An 11,374-nucleotide genomic window follows, 5' to 3' on the forward strand; every position below is an offset into this window, starting at 1 on the left:
ATTGCAACAAGCCCCGCTGAAAATATTTCAGCTGTTTCGATTTTCACTTGTTTCAATACACCATTATTTTTATATTTTAAAGGAAAAACTCTTACACTTGCTGGTCATTGTGTTCACTGTGATTACTCTATAATCCCATAACAGAGAGAGCAGCATGATATTTCACAATATGAGATATGACTGGTAGTTATAAAGTCTGCTCCTTTGTCACTTCAGTGCACTGGGTTATCTCATCACTGAGTTATGTACCATAGCATACTACAGTACTTCTTAAACCTTACTGTATGGCCTAAAGGTAACATAAGTGATTCAGTAGCCTACTCTAAATCTACCTTTCTAAATGCAGATCACAGCTGAAATTCAGTTCTACAAATATGTGCATAAAACAATTGCATGCAAATCTTGACAGCTGCAACTTTACAGACTGCTTAGGAAATTGAAATGTTAAACCCTGATACTCTCACAACACCTCCCAATGACTTCAGCAAAGCAGGATCAGCATTTTAATCCATACACACAGAAAAAAAATGTATTTTACTACTGCTTTTTTGATTAGTAAGTCTCATTCTGATACATACTGGGCTTCATTAGAGAAAACTTTCATGGATTACATGCATGCAATACACATTCTTACTCTTATTAACTCTAATCTCTAGTTTAACTTTTGTGGGGTGTTTTATCAGATTATTTTTCCCAACCATGCCAGAGAATGGTTTTGGCATCACCATTCACTGTCATTCAAAATGGAGGAGGTGACTTCCCTGCCTGGAGCAAAATCCTGGGAAATGGATCTGATGATGAAACATTTCCATGAGATTAGACTACAAATGAGCACTGGGCTCTATAAATCTGCCACTTGAAGTGAAAAATAAGGTAAAAACAACTAGGTAAAAGGCACTAATTTGGAAAACATTTAAAAATACAGGATGATTTCATGCCACAGTACTAGACAAGCTTTGTACCCCTTGCAAATGAATTTTGTCCACTGATCAGACAATGAATTTGGTGCATGTCACAGGACACTCTTTTAGAGTCCATGGGTATCTTCTGTTGGAATAAAGTTTGGGAGTTCTCTATTAACAGATCAGGGCTTTGTTCAAGACAGCCTTTTATTACTTTTAAAGTCTACCTGATGAGTATTTTAAGCAACTGATGTAGAAGCAGGTACAGGAATGAAGCAGTTCCACAAAGCTGTTTTTAATCTCATCAGTGAGCGAAGTGTTAAACAGAGAAGCCTCAGAAAGCTTGGAGCACACAAAGGTTATTCCAAAGGAGTTCATAACCACCAGATCAGTGTCATTTCTAACTCATCTAATGTAAAAGGAGAGCATCCATTAGCTTATAATAACTTATAACAAGGACCTATTAGAATAATATATCTCTTTAAACTTTCTTTCTCCTTTTGGAAACCTTCTAAATTACAGTAGTTCCTACTATTTGCAGTAGAACTCACCTTAACCTGGAACTGTTTTTGATCTAAGATAGATAAAGTAGAATGAGAAAATGTGAGCTCCAGCATTAATTTTGTTGTTGTTGTTGTTGGTAGTGGTTTTCTTTGTTTGTTTTTACAATTCTAGAGATGAATTTGTACTAATTTAAAGTCAGTATTGAGTAAGTTGGCAAAAGGTCCCCATGAACACCTAAAATGAGCACCCTGGTATCTACTACTAAGGGTGGTAAGATCAAGCATTGGAGCAGGTTGGCTGGGGAGGTCATGGAGGTCTAGTTCCTCAGAGACATTCAAATGCCATCTGGACACAGTCCTGCGCAGCTTGCTCTAGGTGACCCTGCTTGAGTAGGTGGCATGGGCTACACGGCCTCAAGAGGTCCCTTCCAACCTCAGCCTTTCTGCAATTCTGTGACTCCAGTTAGCAGAACGTGAGCAAATCCTGGCAGGATGCTTCCTTACTGTTGTTCATGTTGTGGTATCACGCATCTGGGGTACTGAGGACAGTTGCAGCACTACTGCCTCCAAGAACCCCATCACAAACAAATGTCATAAAAATTAATTCCTTCTCAAGTAGCATCAATAATGCAATGCTCTCAGCACAGAGCAGGCTTGGTCCTCACTTTAAAAAGGGGTTCTACTTCATACTAACGACGAACTCCTTTTCAGCTACTGGCAGTAGCTCATTGGAAGCTCTTTGAACACTCAGCAGATTTTCTGCATTATTTACGAACAAAGCTTGCGAACATAAACTAAGCATAAAACAGATTATTATTTTTTAATAAAATAAAAATTGAAATTCTGATACTGCTACGTGCTTTAGGGAATCAAGACCCTAGGTATAGGGTGCATATGTGATTTAATCTGCTCGCTTTACTTTGGCCTTTCTTCTGGTAGTTAACAATGAGATTTTGCAATTCGTGATGAAGGCAAATTCATTCTTTTTGATTAGTAAAAATTGCTTCTGATATCTAAGTCTGAAACAGAACTAAAATATTCTCAGCATTACAATACAATCATATTTAATAATCATGTACCCATGGTAGCAATTTTTACATTTGCCATTGCCTAACAAAAATTTCAGACAATATTAGAAGCACAATTATATTTAATAAAATGTTCCATGCTTCACACCTGCATCAGTTTTCTTTCTACAACTCCGCCCACACTTCTTCATATTCTGCAAGTGAGTTAACATATAAAGTTAAATTCTGATTGCAAGACCATGTTTTGGTTTTATTCTGCAAAACTAAAACAGCAACAAAAGCTGCTACTGCAGACTGGTTTTGGTGCACATATTAATACAGACTGTTGGATGGATACAAATTGTTGTCACAAAATGTACTCAAAAGACCAGTATTTCTGCATGTTCGTGTGAATGTCAAACTATGGCATCATTAACATTGTGTATTGTCCAATCATTCTGTTCTCCCCGTGGACAAGGACTGTGCAGAAATAATTACCTGGCAATCACATGCACTTCATCACTTCCAAATTAGATTTTAGTAATCCACCGCTTTATTTCCAGAGTAATCAAATTACTACAATGGAGTTTCCTTCACTTTTTTTTTCTTTCATTTGATATTTATTGCCACAGGTGCAAACTGTGAGTTAAGCACAGTCAAGAGAGAAACACGATTTGGGAAGAAACATTTGGATAATGTGTTTTAAAACATAAATGAAAATGATCCTTTAAATCTTTTCTATTCCAATGTAAACACATTCACCAAATCAATGGTATGAAAAAGAACCAAAAAGTATATCTAGAAAATACTCTGAAGAAACTGAGATTTTGAAAAAAAAAAATCTTCTGATTACACAGGAATTCCTCTTTCAATTTTAACTGTACTCTTACAATGGAATTGCATAAAAAATTTCACTTAGTCACCTTAGAAAACTTTGGGTGACTTCATTTTGCTGCTGTGCTATCACCAGAAAAATATCAAAACCATTATTTTCTGCTAATAAATAATTGGCATGTGAGAATTTGAGCTTTTTCTGGACTCTGCATGAGGCAATTGGCCCACATTTATCAAGTCCTGTCTATTAATCACAGTATTTAATGAAGTGCTTAAATTTAAGCACAAGAGTCTCCTGCTATTGAATGAGACCAGATTTATTTGAGTACATTTTACATGCTCAAGTGTTTTGGTATTATTCGTTCTGGATTTTCTGGACTGAGCACTTGGTGTTGAATTGAACCTACTGAAATTAATACCAAGTCTTGCAGATCCTCATGATCCATACAACAGCTTGATGATTATTTTTGTATTTTTTGTTCCTCTTCTTATGGGTCCTAAGATAGATTATTACTTTTTTTTTAGTAGCAAGGGTAGGTATGCCTCAAATCCAACAGGATCGTCTATTGGTTATCTGTTCCGTCACCACTGATTATATTGGCCCTTTAGGCAATTAGGTACCTAGATTTTAATAAAGTCTTCAGTAAGCCTTTTACAGATGAATTAAGCCCTGTAACACCAAAATGAGTGTTTTTAGCTCAGGATCAATCATTGTTTACTAAGACCTGAAAAAGAATAAACAGTACTCTTACTGATATATTTGCATTTAGAAAGAAAGGTAGAGAGATCAAAGTACTGCCCTTTAAAAGACCCCTGGAATCTAATGATGTATTGTCTAGAAGCAGAGTTCTCTGATGCTTACTGCTGTGATACTAATGCATTGAAATGTTATTGCTTCTTTATTTGTGAATGTGCAGATAAAAGTACCAAGGTAAAATGAAATTGCAGAAATCTGTTTTCTTGAAGAACTAATAGCCTGCGTCTTTATTTCTAAAACAATCAAAACCTAATGTTTCAAACTTGAAATTCAGGCTACTGGTTGTTATACCAGGACCCATAAACCTCTCTTTCACCACTCTAAAACTCCAGAATATTTCATATGGATTTTTCTTCAGGGAACCAGTATCCCTAAAGTTTCACAAGTCAGGACTGGGAGAACAACCACATTTCATATTATTCTCCCATATTTTTTACTGGATTTTTAGTCTACTGTCTTGCATATCCGTTACTGCAGAAAGGTATTCTCTGAGATCCCTTGATTTAGGTTGCTTACTCAAGTGGACTTTCAGGCTCCTGCAGGGGAACAGCTTGCTCTACTTCTCATACGTCATGAGGTGACAGAACGGAGACTGCAGTACTGCGGCCACCAAGATCAGCCTTGCAAACAAGGGAAGAGAGTACTAGACACCCATGCAATGAGAATCTGGAGAACCCTTCTGAATAGTAAAAAAAAGATACAGCTCCTTTGGAAGCACAGGCTCCCTCCTCACAGCATTAACTCTGTGTTAAAGATACTTCCTCTCCCCTACACTGAGGATAAGATCCTGGCTTCATCAATGTAAGCTTTGCTATTGCTATAAGTGGGGACACAATTTCATTGTCATGTGCTCTCTTGTTTTCAAGCACAGCTACATCAGCACTTCTATTCAGATTTAGCCTGCAGTATTACCACTGCAAAACTAACAAAGAAGCAAGCAACCAAAGCAGTGCCTACCTGAAATCCACCACAACCTTCGTGTTTTTTTATGAGTGTTTCTCATTTTTGGCAGCAATTATGATTGGATTTTCATCTCTCAACTCAAATGCTGACACTATCACATTAATTGTACTTCTGACTAGGAACAAATGTCAGAATTGTGTCTCTAATCATACTTTGTGTTTCCTACTTTACACTTGCACAATAAAGTGTTACAACTCCAGAGCGCAAAATGTCTGTTGGTAGAATTAGCAAGTTCATTTAGCTTTTGTGGAAGAAACTGTGAAAAAACTGTTTTTTAACTACTGAAAGCCTAAACTTTAAGTTATACCTTCAGATATGATATACCTAGAAACAGATATTTTCTCATTAGACATTCATATTAAAACGGGGTTAAAATCACGCAGACATTTTTGTAGAGATTTGTACAGCACAAAATCACACTATTTTCAGGTGAGGGAAGTTACTGCAATCAATCCATTACAACCAGACATTCTGGTGCACTCTAGTGGCAGAACATTGAGCTGTATAACAGCTTTGATACTTATTTGCTTTTAGAAAATCCTGAAAAAGACAGAATGATTTTTTTTTCATTTATTCTAGATGTAGTGGTAAGTAAAGGTTTCTCTACTATACTTAACTACTGTTGTCACATGGAGGAAAGTGAAGCATTCCTAAGTGTCAATAAGAGATAAAGAACCCTTGGTAACAGGTCTCCTGTAAAGCCACAGGCTTCAGATTTAAGGCTTCATCCCAACACAAGCAAGGAACCACCTACATCCAAGTCACGCTGATTTCTCCCCTCACTTGGACTCTGTGCTTGCACTGTCAGGGTTTTATGACCGATGACTACTACTTCTTAGTTTATATAAGAGACATACAGAGGTACACGTGCACAACTGTACGGACACTTGCATTTACCAATATACACATGCATGGATGTCAAAATACTATATCAGCCAAAGGACTGTAACACGTGAAGGGAAAAGAAATCATGTGTGCAAACTGATCGACAATTGCCCAAACATTCAGAAATCAAACAAGACAAAAACTTGGGAAAGAAAGAAGGGAAGCCAACAAAAGGGACTTAGGGTACACTCATTTTATATCTGCTCAAAAAGCAACAAAATCAAATACCAGTATTATATTTCGAAGCTTTAAAATCAAAAGCAGTGCCAAAATTGCACTAAAATACTCTATGCGCAAGACTGCCATTGTTATTAACAGAATAAAAAGGTTTTTACTAAAAAGGCACTTATTTATCTTTACTGGCTAAAATTAGAGTTATTAGGAAGAAATCTCAAATATTCTGAGGAGAGGGAGAGAGGATATTCTACTGCTACAAGGAAAACTAAACAAAATTTCTTAGGTAAAAGTGCCTCACGTACATAGTACTAGACCACTACTTCATAAACGCAGAAACTGAGATGCAGGAAGATGAAGTGTCTTGCCCAAATTCATTTCACTGCCTAATGGCAAAGTTGAATTGGATCTCAGGTCTCTTGAGTTCCTCTCCAGTGCTTATCTAATAAAGAATCCTGCCTAGTGAAAAGACATATCTTATCCTGAAAACATGATGGAAAGGTCCCTGCTTTTGTGGAAACTATGTTTACCATCATCACTCAAGTCCAGGTGATTTTTCTAAATGGTTTGGAAATTAACTCTTGTTTAGAAACTGCTATATGGCACGAGATGGATGCTGGTGATTGGTTGAGAATATTATATGAATGTGTACTGATGTATTTTCCCAGGAGACTAGTTGCATTAGGACCAAATAAACTGTGTTGCCCACCCTAAGCATTCAAGAGTCACTAGATGACTTGTCTCTTTTTCTCAAATACATGGATTTGATGTTTTTTTCACTTGCCTTCTAGTCTCTGAACTTGCAGGTACCGTTTCTTTCAAAGCATACAGGTTCTCCCTAAAGCTTACTCAAAAAAAAAAGAAAAAAACAATCAAGATTCTAGATCTCTTTACGTGTCCTAGAACTAAGGCTTTAAATCAAGAAGACTAAGCTTCTTGAAGTCTGTGAAAATTCTGAGAAACGACAGAAATGTATATAGCTAGAGCTTACAAATAAATAACCCAGAATACAGGATAAGAACTAAACAAATATTCTCTTTCTGAAGGACAGTAGAAAAAAAAATTACTTGCATATGCAGAAGCCATAATGTGATAGTAATTACTTTTCCAGGATTAAATATAAACATTGGACCTTCTAGATCATAGCTTCTAAAGATTATGTCTATTTTGCAGTAAAGAAACATGCTCTGAAGTTCTGTTAATGTTGTTGACTGGCTTTAAACTAGCTAATTTATATGGGTAATAAAAATAATATTAGTTGTTCCTGCCTGGGACCTGAGGTCTGTGTTCTGTGAAGAAATCCCATGCCACAGCATCTTCAGTGTGATCAGTAACCAGATTACGCTGTAAAGGTCTACACAAGGTGCGGTCATATCTGTGGAGTAAAAGGTAGCTATTATCTTTGCTCAATTTCAAAGCATTTCATATTTAAAATAATACTTTGCATTTACCCAGAAGAGGTTAATTTCTGATACCCCTAGACATCATTAATGCTATTCTGCACCACGAATTAACCCACTGAAATCAAAGAGATTCCTCAAGAACAAGATCCAGGAAAGTATACCATGCTCAATTCTAAGCTACCCAAAGGAATTTCATTTCTTTGCTCAGGTAAACAAACACACAAGGTAACTTTGTCATCACGGTGTCCCTTCACAGCATCATTGCTTGATATGCCACGATATAATTTTGAAAAGGGAAAAATCTTCGCCAGTGAAGTTGCTTATTTTTTGTCAATCAGATGATAGCTCACACCCTTGCATTATTCTACTAAATTGCAGTTGTTTGCAATCGCTTGTCTGTCCCAAGTTCTCACAATGTATGAAGCAATAAGTTTCAAGACAGTTTACTTCAGATGACTCTTCAATATTAAAAAAAAAAAAATCAGTAACTTAAAGCCTTCTAAATACAAATTGCTATTCATACAATTCCCAACCATGAAATCTAGTGTGCTCTTTGCTGTACAGAGAGCAAAAAGCAGTCTTCATTCAGGACCCTCACTTTGTCCCCCAGCTAACGTGTTGTCCCCCATCTTCCATTTAGTTTTTAACTGGGGAGCAGAAGGAGCTGTTTATGGAATTTGCTTCACATACCAATTCTGAAAAAAATGTTTTCGTGCCATCTGGACATTGCCTACAGGTTGGTAGCTATTCAGACTGGTGGGAGTAAGTCAAGTGCTGGTGCTGTACTGGTGGTGGTATGAGACAAGCAAGAAGTGCCTTATGCACAGAGAATGAATATATCTATTATGCCTGAAATCTGCTGCTTTTAGAGAATGGGTTTCCCAAGCTGCATTGCAGGCTCTCAGAGCACTCATCTGCCAATAATCTGCCAGCCATAAGGACACAGGAATATGTCCTGCTCACGAGGGATGTCTGTCTTCACCCTAGGGTACTGAAAAGCAATCGGATCACAGAATGTACCAGGAAAGTTTGAAACAGCAGAGAACGAGGAGGCTTTGCAGTTGCACCTGAGGAAATGAAGAATTTTACTTGGCTTATTCAACAGAGTATTTGTGTTCATGGCAATAGTTGTTTCAAACTATATTTAAGCACGTTCAGCCCTGTTTTGAGATTAAATAGAGGAAAAGAGTTAAAGCAGTCAGCCCAAGGTCTGTTACCATGATTGGTTTTAACGTAATTTCAGGCTGGGGAATGCCCACAGGATGTTGATCTGCAAGGGATGCCAGAGTGGGCTAGTACTTCTGCTATGCAAGGGAAATTTTTCACTGCTTGATGACTGAACAACTCTGGAGAGTAATTGTAAATTGCATGGACAGCCTTTGGATGTGTGCCCTACCCAAAAATCTCGATGATTGCCTTGAGTTTCTCCTGTATGGAAATGTCTCACCATCCAGACATGACAGTAGACGCACGTAAAAACTGCAAAAGAGGATTCCCTTTCCTTGGCTCCTGTATTGCTTTGAGCTACAGGAGGGAAAATCTGCAGACCATTGATTCCACCTTTTACTCTCTTAAGTGATTTGTCAAAGGAAATAGATGCCATAAGTCAGTATATTTAAGACACTGATGAATAAACAAAACAAAGTCATTTTTTTTCTCTGCTAAAGCACAGAAATGTTTTCATTAAAATATACTTTGAGTCTGAGGGGCAGGCCTTGGTGACAGATTCAGTGCATCAGATGGATACATATTGATTAAATCCACTGCCTAACGTGAAAATACAATTTAAGAAAAACAGAGACGCAAACATTTAATGAGCAATCACATCCCTAAAGAAAAAGTGCCAGATGGTTACACTTGTCTTGGAATACTGAAGCAGAATAAAGAAAAAAAAATATTGTTCCTTTTTTGTAGCAAGGATGAAATTAAACTTTCAAAGACACCACCCCCATCCCAAACAAAAAATCAAATTAAATGAATGCATATTCTATGAATATTCACTATATTACTTGCAATTTTATCACCAGTTGGAACATGCCTATTACACGATGATGTTGGAGAAGGTTTTTCTTCCCCTTTTAGACGTGGGTTCAGGGGAGGTGTGAACTGTGTTCAGCTAAGGAAATGTAGCCTAGCATGATTTCTTGTTTAATAACCATTGCTTCATCTCGCTCCTGGAAATTTTTCAGATTGCTTTATTTTCCATTTCATAATGCTGCAATACTGTATTTTAACTCGTCACTCTTTCCTTCCCAAAATGTTTTGCTTTTGGGGTTCTAAGTCACAAATTGATGACCTGGCTCATTTGCTTTTGCAGGTGCTTGCAGCAGAAGACTACAGAGTCCTTACATAATTTAATGGTGCTAGACAGATAGCCCGGGAGTGACTGCTATCCCTCTGCAGCAGACTGCATTCTTGGGGAGCTGCAGGGTAAGGAGTCCCTCAGCTTGGGGCAGCCGACCTGCGGAGCAAAGGGAGGGAGCTGCCATTCCCTGCTGGCAGCACCAGGCAGGCGAAGGACCAGATAAATTGAGCTTTTACAAGATTTCCTCTCTGTGTTTATCTCACCATCTCCCAGAATAGGGATCAAAACATCAGAAAAAATGCAGAACAATTTCTTGGCATATCTGAAGCAATTTTAACAAAAGACAACAGAAATATATTAGATGAAAAATAAATCAATCTAAGTTAGGATTCAGTACAATTCATTTGGTTATAAAGACACTTAGGGATGCACTTGTATCCCCCTAATGGCACGGTAAGAGGCAGAATGTAGAAATATTCTGGCAAAAAGAGACAGTAACAAGAACTGCAAAACCAAAAAAGAATATTAAAGCACAAAACTAAGCCGTCAGAAGTCTGGAGTGGTGAGAGCTTGATGCTAACCATATAATTATTGCTTCTTCCTGCTCTCCCTTTCCCTTCTCCCAGTCCATTCAAGAAGAGCAGTTTATTGCTGGAAGTCTTCAAAAACATTCATCCTGGGGCAGGCACCCAGCAGGAAGAGTTAAAATTCATTAAAGTTCAAAACATTTGAGATAATTTTTTTAAATGGGAAGTGTAAGACAAGTGCTAGTTATAAAGAGCAATACAGGGACTGATTAGAAACTCCCATTCCCCAGACAAAAGAATGCAATTATGAATCTGACACAAAAAGCAGTACACAATCTTCAGACTGGTATTAATTTGTCAGACTATTCCACGTAATTTCAAAAAAAGGGAGCATGGTCTGGGCCTGGAGTGAGAAAGGAATGATGAAGGGCATTTTCTCTAGCTCTGCCAAATGACACAATGTTTGTTCTAGATCAAGTATTTTGGACCATATTGGATTATTCACTTTTCAGGTTTCAGAAAACTTCATCCAGGTCCAAAATTCATGATGCAAGACCATCTATAACTGGCCGGTCCAGAACTTCAGATCTAGCCAGCCTTCTTTTATCAGGACATTTGGATTTAGATGTGGACTTTTACAATGGGAACCATCTCATGTCTATGAAACGCTTTGAGAAGCACAACGAAAGGTTTTAGTAATAGAAGTCCCATAAGACCCTGCAAAATTTACCCCATAAGCCATGCTGGGATTTCACATCTTCAGCCAAGACACCTATGACAGCCGCTTTTGGTTGTTGCTTTCCTTGTTTAACTATAGATTCTGTCACCTTCACCCACGTGGGCTGGTGTTTTCATAGCATCATCACGTCATAGAACGGTTTGGGTTGGAAAGGACATTGAAGATCATCTGGCTTTAATACATCCACCAGGCAGCCCTGCTTCAGCAACTGGAGCCGCAAAGAAGGGTTCGATGGGTAAGCAGAGAGAGAAGCAATTTGTGTAAACCCTGTCCTACAAGCATACAGGCCCTTCACCAGAACATTTTGTTCTGATGGATATCTAAGACTCACAGATATAAAACCTATGGGGAATACTCTGAACACATTTGTCTTCT

Source organism: Opisthocomus hoazin, chromosome 7 (genome assembly GCF_030867145.1).
Source record: "Opisthocomus hoazin isolate bOpiHoa1 chromosome 7, bOpiHoa1.hap1, whole genome shotgun sequence".
In the NCBI taxonomy this organism is placed as follows: Eukaryota; Metazoa; Chordata; class Aves; order Opisthocomiformes; family Opisthocomidae; genus Opisthocomus; species Opisthocomus hoazin.